Source organism: Vidua chalybeata, chromosome 4 (genome assembly GCF_026979565.1).
Source record: "Vidua chalybeata isolate OUT-0048 chromosome 4, bVidCha1 merged haplotype, whole genome shotgun sequence".
NCBI lineage: Eukaryota > Metazoa > Chordata > Aves > Passeriformes > Viduidae > Vidua > Vidua chalybeata.
In genome coordinates, this window is record NC_071533.1 from 21307483 (window position 1) to 21318499 (window position 11017).

The window sequence follows — 11017 nt, forward strand, 5'->3', positions numbered from 1 at the left end:
GCTTTGCTCTCCTCTGGGACCAGAATGCAGCAGAATTAGAGCAAAGTTTTCTGATGCTGTAGTGCGATGTGCACCACACAAATCTGCTCTGAGGTTTTCTTCACTTTGTGTCAATAAACAATTGTGTGTGTGTTCCCTGCAGGTGCAAGGAGTGGTGCTAACCAAAGCACTCTGTCCTGGCATGAGGTGATAGATCACACTCTTAATTATTTGCTGCAAGTCAACTCATTTTCATGTATTTTATGTTTTTCCCTGATGTAAACAGCTGAGTTTTCACAAACCAGCAGCCTTTACAGCTAAGAAAAAATTTATAAATAGAACCACAAAGTGTCTTCTGATTGGGACTGATGTAGACTGAGTGATAAGCCTAATTGCTGAGTCTTACCTTGGTGGTGGCACTTCCATGCTTTCAGATTTGCCTTGGCTGCAGATTTATGCTTTAATGTTCCTTTTCTCCAGAATGTCACCTTGGAAGTGGTGGTTTCGAGTACATCCCAAAAAGAAAGTTTAAAGTGCTCTAATACCATATTTCATCAGTTTTTTATTGTTGATTTGTGATAAAGCAGCCTATGTGGGGTAAAACAGTTCCTTCAGTTGCAGAGAAATGGTTTGAGACTTTTTCCTCATTTCATTAACAGAAAACTGAAGGAATGTTTATGGTTCTAAAGCAAATGGAATTTGATACAAACTTATTTTATGAATGTTTGCAAATTTTGAGCAAGTAGGAACTTTATTTTAATTTAGAGCAGAGAGTGGAACACAGCAGTGTGTTGTGGGATCTGGTTCTCAGCCTTCTCAAAGGGAAGTAGAAGGTATTATTCTCCAGGAATGGTTTTCAACAGACAGCAGTTTACTTCTATCCTGGCAAGGTTACCAGCAAAAACATGGTAAAGCATTAGTAAGCACACTGGTAATCTAACCTTTGATTTCTCTGTGAGCCATTTAATGAGTTAAAACTGTACCTTCACTCCAAAAGTTCCATTCATTGAGTTGGTATGAAACCCAAGTACTCTTTTGTGCTACAATTATACTTTCAGTGACTGACAAGGTACTGAAACCCCCTTTTTCCCTTTGCTGTAGGAAATTTTTAATGTAGATCAGGGAGAAAAGATTTCCAACCTGTGACAGGAGTGTCAAAAAATGTACTGGGACCACATTTTTCACTTCCTGTTTTGAATGGTAACTGAGTCCCTGTCCAGTGGAAGTTGCACTCAGGCCATGCATCACGGGCAGGCATTATTCCCTCCCCTCACTGCTGCTCTGAGCATCTTAGGGTCTGACAGGAGTGTGGGTATGCGGACAGTGGGGTTTACAGGGGTACCTATCACTCAAGCTGAGTACAACTCTTTACATGATCAGGAAGTAGGCCCTCCTAAAGAAAAAGATTTCCACCAGATTTGGCTCAATGCATGTGAATTATCAAATAAATTCCTCTGCTTTCTAAAATGGGAAGAGATTTGTGCATACAATTTCAAAATAATGAAGTTAGTAGTGCACTGACCTGATTTAACCTTGTTTTCATTTGCTGATGATTTCTTACAGATTAAGCACTCCCTTTCTGTTGCCCTTTTGGCCTGCAACTGCTGATGACGGCATGCAAAATTGGCTGAACCGCTTGTTGAAGCAGTCAGGCTGTGACTGCGTATCCATCTGTTACATGAGACTCCTTGCCTAAAGCGTCTTTCACCTCTGTCCAACTTCTGGAAACTTCAGAGATGGGAGAGCAAACCAGTCAAGATCATGATGTATTAAATGAAGCATGTATAAAACCTGGGTGCAGAGACATCCATTAATGCCCAACACCTTTCCTGGGAATGGCAGCAGGGGCACTTTAATGGCAGGAGCTGCCGTCAGCTGTCTCAGGACTCAGCAGTTGACCTCTTGCCCATTTGTCTTTTGGTCACGGAGCAACATAAAGGTTTCTCATGGTCAGCTGAGCCCCATAACCAACCCTGTGGGTGTATACCAGGCAATTGTGTGGAGTCACCAAGTCAGTGAAAGGATATTTTCTATCTGTTTTATACAGGGAAGTGAGGACATTAAGTCAATGACACATTTCTTTTCTTAGTCAGCATGGGGGCTCTCCTTGTGGTTTGAGAGCCCACGATAAATAAAAAGCAGAGGAACTCACATGGATTAAATTTAAATCCAAGATTTAGTTCAGCAGATGTCCCTTTCAGGGCATTCACAGCCTATTAGGAGATCAGTGCACTCCAGGCAGATCTCCTGCCCTATGACTCCTGAGTGTTGAGGGATCCCTCTGCCTATTGACTTGTGGCCGGAACTTCCCCACCTCTTCTATCCCAGCTGCTGCTCCACCTTGTGCCTGGGAACTGATAGCTAAGCAGAAGGTTTGAAACAAAATGTAGCATCTCATGAAGTTGCCCGTATTCTGTTGCAGGTCTCTGTGGTGAGATAGCTTGCTTACTGCTTGTGCCAGGAGAAGCAGCCACGATTTCTGACATCTTGCTTTGGGAACAGTAAGAGGCCAGCTCCCCAGAGCTGAAATGGGAGTAAGCGCATCGCCACAGTGCAGCTTTTTCCCTGCTGGGAAAGAAATTCCAACCATTTTTTTGGTGAGTTGACTTTTGCATTTCACAAATCATGGCCATCCTATCAAGATGGTAACCTGCAGTTAGTGCACCTGCTTATGTGTTCAAGAGAATGAATCCACTCAAGTCAGAAGTTTCATTTTAAACTTAGATATGGTCATCATGTTCACATCCTTAGTAATTTCCTCACCTACCTCTGCCTTGTGTTTTTTTATTAATTACAGTGCTATGCTGCTGTTAGAGACTTGAGCAAACTAACATTTGGTATAAGATACAGGAAGTGAATAATTACAAATTTCGTCATTTTTAAGCCACTTAAGGAGGGATATTAGGCCTGGAAAATGCTAGACCTGCAAATGCAGCAAAGGCACTTGCTCTTTTATGTTTATATGTAATAGAGCTCAGCAACTTGTCTTCTCTTTTACCAAGCAGTAAATTCAGCCAGAAAAGTACACCTTCAGAAAGACCTAATGTTGGACTTTTGCAGCTTAAGTTTGCAAACACTTTTGAACAAAGAAATGCTGGGGGGAATATTGAAAGTACCAGGTATTTCTTTTTTTTTAAGTTGACACGTTTAAACCTTATTGGGAGTTATTGTTTCTGTTGCCTTTTTTTTTTTTTCTAATTAGAAGTATTAAAAAAAGTTAGTGTATTTTAAAACACCATCTGTGTCAATACAAGCATGTTTCTACATGTGCAGCTTGCTCTGCTCGTGCATATTCCATTACATTTTTTATGATATTTTGTTGAAAATATACAGAAGAGTCACAAATGCATTTAGAATAAATTATCAATTCTTAATCAAATATCCTTCTAGTGTTACTGTAGCTCTAGTAAAAGGCCATGCTTAATGATCAATGAGATCATTACACAACCAATAATGAGATTAGCTTCTGAAGTAGAGCAGCTTAGAGAAGCAATCAACTACAGACAAGCCTGCAATTTTGGGGTTTTAAGTTTAGCTGGTAACTTTTTTTTCCTCTGCTCCTGGCAGCAGGGAGCTTTTGCGTGTACAGTGAAAAGCAGCTGAAAGATTCATCTTCAAGTTACTACATGGAGAGCCATCAGGAGCTGTCTGTTGGACACACTTCTTCATGTTCAGAAGTGGTATCTTGTCTTTATTCCTAAGTAGAAAGGTTCACAGCTACAGGTGTTTTTTTAATATGATAGACCCTGATCCAAAGTCCAGTGAAGCTGACATGAGGACTTGTGGGCTCTCATCTCAGGGGCTGGTTTTGTGTTGGGAATTTGGGCAGGATCATAATGGCTCATTTAGTTGGAGCATTTGGAATTGCCTTTTCTAGTGTGTTTGCCTCAGTCCTGAGCTAGCTGGCAATTTGCTTGATCTTAGCACTTCTATTTATGAGAAACTGGCCAAGGCTTAAAATGCCAGCTTCCCTGTAGAATGCATTTATCCCAGTAGCTTTTCTGCCTTAGCAGAGGACACTCTTCCCAGCTCATAGGGAGTTACATGCATACCTGACAAATGAGTAAAAATTCTTGATGAATAGCCAGAGAACTCATTTATTCAGAAGATGCAGTTCAGCACAGAGGCACTGAATGGAGGTTCTTGGTATATCAGCTGATGGCTGACCCCCTACCCCTTTGAGGTCTCTATACTGAAGCTTTGTTTCCCATTACATCCTGCAGAAAATGATGGAAATGAAAAATCACATGGCCAAGTCAGGGCTGATCAGCTGCTTTTCTAATTTCAATTAACATTTTGTTATCTCTCTTTAAAAGGGAATGAAAAGTTAAGAAATAAATAACTGTACAAGTTGCAGAAGATAAGAGAGCTTTGTTCCTCATTTTGTTCATGTGGTCAAAGTATTGATGAAAGCTGGGGATGCTGTCTGCTTACTTGGATAGATAAATCATGAGGTTTCACCCCCTTGTGGGCCCTTGCAATTGTATCACGTTGCATGAACAGCTACGTAAAGGAATCAGATGTGCTTTATGAGCAGGAGAATAATCTGTGATTCACAGAAGGTAGGTCAATGCAATTAGTGAAATGTTAAGACCCATAATGTAATGTAACATGTGCTATCTGCCTGAATCCATCCACATCAGTTTCAGCAGGGATAACATTAGACAAATGTGTTACTTAACAAACAAATGGAAGCTTTTGAAGGGAAGCCTTCTTAAAAGCATGAAGCCTATTCATCTCATGTACAAGTACTGCACGGTCCCACTCAGAAGCCCCCAGGGAGCCCTGAGCAGGCACAGGACCTGTTTACAGATATGCCCTTAGAGGGATGAAGGAGGAGAAATCATCCACGTCAACATTTTGAAATTTGAGACTTCTTTAAAAAAAAAATCAATCTTTTCATGCCATCCTTTGTGATTTCACAAAATGAATCATTAGATATCACAATTGCTTTCAAGGAAACTAAAGTGGATTAAGAAGAATGTTGTTTAAAAACTTGGTTGGGTTTGGTTGATTTTGGTTGGTTGGTTTGGTTTTGTTTGTGACTTTTTTTTCTTTTAGTTCTTTTGGGGGGAATGTTTGGGAGATTTTGTTGGTTTGTTGTTGTTGCTTGTTTTTGTTGGGTTTTTTTGGTTTTTTTTTTTTGTTGTTGTTTTTTTTGTTTGTTTGTTTCTTTTCTGAATTATTGCTGTAGGAGAAGCCTTCTGTTCCCAGAAGTATGTGAGGCTGATCTCTCAAAGTAAGTGGGACAAAAGGATCAATGTCTAAGACTTAATGCTGTTGCTCCATGGCTCCAGCAGTGACTTTCCAGCACCAACTGCTCTAATCACAGTGGAAACCAGTACTGGTTGCTAAATCCAACATAAATTCACTAAAGGAATGCTTGTATTTTTGTCCAGATGACAGAACATAGCTAGTTCTATAGCCAGCCCACCTTTGAAACTCACTGTGTCCCCAGTGTATTGGTATGGTGAAGGAGGTTAGAGGAAGTATAATATATATTTTTAAAAAATACTGAAAATACCAGATGATAAATTAACTTATTTAGCTAAAACACTGGATTATTTGATTAAGGAGAAATTTTAAGGAAGAATAAACACCAGTAGACTGAGGTAGTTCTCAGAATTTATTGCAGAGACAAGAGGAAGAAGGGGTAAATCCTTGTGCATCAGAAACAAATTTGAATTCAAAAACCAGGGAAACTGGAGTGTGGAAGTCATTACAAGATTAACAGAATAGAAAATTGTCTTGAATTTATGAGCAAGAAAATGATTTATTTGTTCTTTTGTGCTTAAGGAGAAAGGGACTCTGCATGTTCTGCTTCTGAAAATAAAAATAATCTCACATTTGGATTGCTAGCTGTTCTTCCTCCTCCCTGAATTAAGCAATAGTCTAAGGTGCTTAAGCAGAAGTTACTTAGGTACTCTTTGTCTGAATTTCTACTGGGTATGGAAAAAGCAAAGTAGGTAGGAGTGGTTTAGTCTCCCCTGTTCTTTGCTCCTTTCATCTCTCTGGTGGGTTCTGAAGCTCTTACACAAGTGCAGCTCCATCCCTGTGCTCCCAGCTGATGTGACTGTGCTGTGCATGAGCCACACGCAGCATGAGGTGACACTTCTGTCTAGCTGGGGCTCTCAGGGACTGCAGCTGACGTGTGCTGCCCTGCCCCATGGTGCAATCCTTGAACTGACAGTGCAATCCTTGGCCTCAGCCTTTCCTTCACAGCCTTTCCTGGGGTCATGTTGTGCTCAGACCTGCAGGCATGTCTTTAAGGGTGCTTGCTTCCAGTGGCTTGAAGCTCAGGGTGCAATCCCCAGGTAACTGCGTGTGGTAGGCAGTTGCAGTCCTAATTTGCCCATAGAAAGCAAAGAACCACAGAGCTAGGGCCAGAGACCTGGAGGCCATTTCTAAAGCTAGTTATAAATATTGTACTTTTTTATCTGTGTCTTGTGCTTCTCTACAGTAGTTGCAGGCCCAGAGAACAAAGCAGTGTCTTTTGTTTAGTGGTTTAAAGTGCAGCAGAAGGGGATGGGAGCTAGCATTTGGTTGATATTAGACAGATGTAAACTATGAAATTCATTAAAAATTAGCAACAACCAGGCATGATTAGAATGAGAATCAGTAGGGAGAAGTTCTTCAGGGAGAGAAACAGGGATTGCCTTTGGCTTCAGACTCTCTTCTTGCAGCACCAGAGAATGGAGAGGTGTTTGTCCTTTTCCTTTTTCTCAGGTGCCAGAGTGCCTAAAATAGCCATGGCAGCATGTTCTGGAAGGGTGATCTGGATGAAAATGTAGTTCTCAGCAGCAGTTGTGCTCCATGTTCCAACTCTGATAACCAGATATGGTGGTCAATATGAAAGAGCAGAGCAAAACTGCACTGTCTCTTCACATTGTTTCTGTAGAGATAAAATGGAAAAAAATACTTAATTTTCTAGTAACATGCTCATTTTAGCTTTAGGAAGGTATTTGGAGGTGTTATTAAGTGCCTGATACATTGGGTAGACAAGATGTGTCCATCAGCAACAAGCACCCAGAGGCATTTACTCATAATGGTGCAGTTTCCAAAGTGGCAGAGATGGCACTGTGCAGTGTCATAGCTGGAGGAAGTCTCTTCAGGGTAAAATGAAATAATATAAACCCAGTTGAATTTGTGTTTCCTACCAGTGCAAAATTATTCATCAACTTCAGTGATTTGAGATTTAATTCATGTGGAGACCAGAGCTTACTCTGTCAGGATTCCTGGATTTGCCTTCTTTTCTTCTCAACATAAGAGAAAATAATGTGAAATGCCTCCAGCTTTCCAGAGATGGGACTTTCAAGGTCAGTATCAGTACTTTTATTGCCTCATCAAGGGAAGCCTGAAATGATCAAGATTCCTGTCTGGTGAGTTGCTCTTAAGAGGTTTCTGGTTTTGAGTTCTTGGTACTCTGTCAATCATGATATTGTGAAAACAGTTATTTCTGCCCACTCTTCTCTTTCCAATGTTCTTTTCTGGAGATACAGATGGCATAACAGTCTCTGAGAAATATTAAGACTTTCAAATGGCCACTGGTTCTTCAGTTTTATGTTCTTGGCCTTCTCTGCAGACTTTCAGGAGTTTAAATTAGTAGAGAGCCTCCAACTTTTGACAGATGCTGCCATATAAATGACTTCATCTATCCAGTAAATGCTGACTGTGACACTGTAAAGGATCTACACATATTTTGTCATTAAATCAATAGAACTTTTTGTTGTTGTTGATTTCAAAATGCAGAAAGTCTTAGTGATAAACTGCAGTGATATTTGCAGAGTAGTTCCCTCTTCCTGTTTGCTGTAAGTACCATTAAATGACTTAGAGGATGAGAGAAGTACAATTGCATTTTAACAGAAAAGTTTCTGTGTTTGGGTGCAAGTGCTTTGATAGCAGAATGAAAAACAGAACAAAAATTGAAAGTGCGCTGAGTAAAAAGACCAAGCTCTGTCCTGTTGTAGGCTTTGATATTTTTGTTATTGTCTAATGCAGAAAGGAGAAAATTCTTGTATGCTAAATTAAAATACTTGCTTTGAACATATTTTGGACTATTTTGTCTATTCTCATAAAACTGTAGGAAGGCATAAGTTGCTTGAACTACAAGGTTTTTGATGTTTATCCAAAATACTTGCTGTAATCTTAAGGCTTTTGCAACATCATCTTTATCAGTAAATGTTTTTTTTTAGCAAATGTAGATAATTTTTTTCCAAGAGTTTTAAGTACCTGTGTAAGTTGTCCTTTTCTCCATGATGGTTTTTTATTTTACTGTTTCTATAAATAAGATTATTTCTGACCTGCAAATTGTTCTGATGCTGTGACTTATGTAGTGATATTTTACTGCTGGCACATTATTTGACCCATTTTATGCCAAGCATCAAAACTGTGAGTGTACAGCAGCCCATGAGCAATAGAGTTCCCCCCAGTCTCTATGTATTAGATAATCACTGCACTTCTGCAGTGATACAATGAGAATCTGATAAGAGATAAGCTGAGACAAGAAAGTGAGACAAGATAATGTCTCACTATCCTATTCATAGGTTTTCTGTTCCATTGTCGAGGTTTTCTGGGAGTCATCATGAAATGATTCACTTGTCCAGACAATGCTCCCTTTTGTTTCCACTGATTCAGAGAGCACAGGAAGAGAGGAGTGGCCTGAAGGATCTGACTGGGTTGTTGGGGTGGGGTTGAATGTCAGATGTAGGTCTGCATCAGCCTGATTTAGTACCTAAAGATAAAGCAGAAGTATTGGTGCAACCACAACGTTACCCTGTCAGTCTGACAGGTTGCCTGCAGGCAGCTTTCTTGCCTTTTTACCAATGTCATGACCTGTCTGAATGAGTGATCAGGGAGTTTTTGCTCATCCAGGTAGTCTCCTGAACTTCTTAGAAGTAACCCAAGACAACCTTGTCTCAAACCCCTCTCACTCTCCCTGCTGATCTACACACAGCAAGGGCTGCTTCTTTCCCCTCACGCAGCAATGGAAGCAGCTCAGACAGATCCCTCCTGGAAAGGGGTGGTTGGAATTGCAGAACCACAACCTGCAGCTGAGGCTCAGTGAAAGCTGAGGCATTTGAGAAACAACCTGGCCTGTGTGCAGGCAGAGTTATAGGCTTGGTGTATGCCTGAGAGAGACACCCAGAGCTCAGGTACTGCTGTCTCCTTTCAGATTACATTTTCTCCTTATCTTGTTCTCTGCATTGCTGTACTTCGCAACGGGAGAGGATGCTGTCACACTTCTGTGCCTTGTGTGGAAAGTGCAGAGTCTCCTCAAGTGGTGAACAGTCTCTCTTTATCATTGCAAGATATGTGCAGAAAACATTACAGAATGTGTTCACCACACTGTGTATGTCTCCTCCTCCATAATAAAATACTCCCTGCTGAGTACTGTCTATTTTGAAATTTCTACTTTTGCTAAGATTTTACTAAACTTACTAAGTCCCTTTCACTTTTTAAACTCTGCCTGTGTACAGGCTTCCAGTAATACACTGCTGGTTTTCCTCTAAAGAAAGAGCAAAATCACTGGAGAGCTCTGACTTTTTTTACCACAATATTAAAGAAATGAAAGTATCTTTGTGTTCTTGATGTATCATACTTTTCAAATTTTTGAAAGGTGATGAGTTAGTAGCTGAAGTAGAGGAAGTAGCAGAAATTAAAGATATAAGTTTCTTTCAGAAAGTTGCTATAAAGGCAAGAGGAACTCTGTTGTCTGCCTACATCTTGTACTGCTGATCTCTTACCGTAATCAAGCATTATTCTGACGACAAAGGAGATAAGAAGAGTCCACAGATTATGAAATCCAGCTAGTGAGGTAAGGATCCCTCTTTTCTGAGTTGTCTGTGGAGGTTTCTATCCCCAGTAGAAACTAAAAAGTGACGTTTCTCTTTCCAACCTGAGATAGATCAGTTACCTTCTGATAAAAAGGCCTTCAAGGACACGACTTGAGACACAGTGCAGTGCTCTGGAGTAAAGGTACAGTAAGAGTTTACCTGGAAGTAGCTGTATGCCCATGTTAGTATTTGAAAGCAAGGTAAAATTTTGTCACCTTCAGAAATTCATTTGTTGATTTAGTTACTCAGTGGCTCAGGAATGCATTTATTTGCATACTTAGGAGGAAAAATAAAGGTAACAGATTTTAGTCCACATTCTCAAAGTGTAGCGCAGTTGATACTTTCTCACACGATTTATTTTGCATAGATCCTTCTACTCCTAAACAGAGAGCTGAACTGAAAGCAATCACAGGCAATGCAAGGATTATCTCTTTTAGCATAGCAAGTTACTGGAAAGAGGATTTGCCCTTTGTATGACTTTGGTTGCAAACACTTTAGCTGACCACTAAAGCAGATGACATGTTTGTTCCATTGCTGAAGCTATCTTTGACCTCATTTTCTCATGTTATCCCCAGCTAGAGGGTAATCGATTGGAACTATTTGGAGTTACTTGTACCCAATGAAAACTACAGACCTTCCAAAAATGATGTTACTTGTGCAGGAACACAGCACTAATAAACTGACTTTACAGTGTTGCTGCTGCAGGTTATGGTGTTGATGATAGAGTAGTTTAGGTTGGAAGGGATCTCTTGAGTTCTACTAGTCAGGCCAGTCTGTTTAAGCAGGGGCAGCTCAGGCCTATGTCCAGTTGGGTTTTTAATAGCTCCACAACCTGTTTCTGTGGTTTACCACGTTTAGAGTTTAAATTGTCTATCCTTGTTAGAATACCGAAGATGGAATTTCATGTGCTTTGCTGTATATCCACTGTTTCTTCTCCAGGCTGACCAGTCCCAGCTCTTTCTTCCTCTCCACATATGACAGATGTTCCTGTCTCTTAGATGCTTTTGCGACCTTGGGCTGGTCCCACTCCAGTAAGTCCACGTCTTTCTTAGACTGGGTTGCCCAGAACTGTAACTGGAGCTGGTGAAGGTACACTCACACTCACTGGAAGCAACAATCTTAAACTGTTTGTGGACTTAGGCTGTTCTCTGGGCAAAGTTGGAATACCTAAGTAAATTATGCAAATGTAGGACTTATTCCAGGAA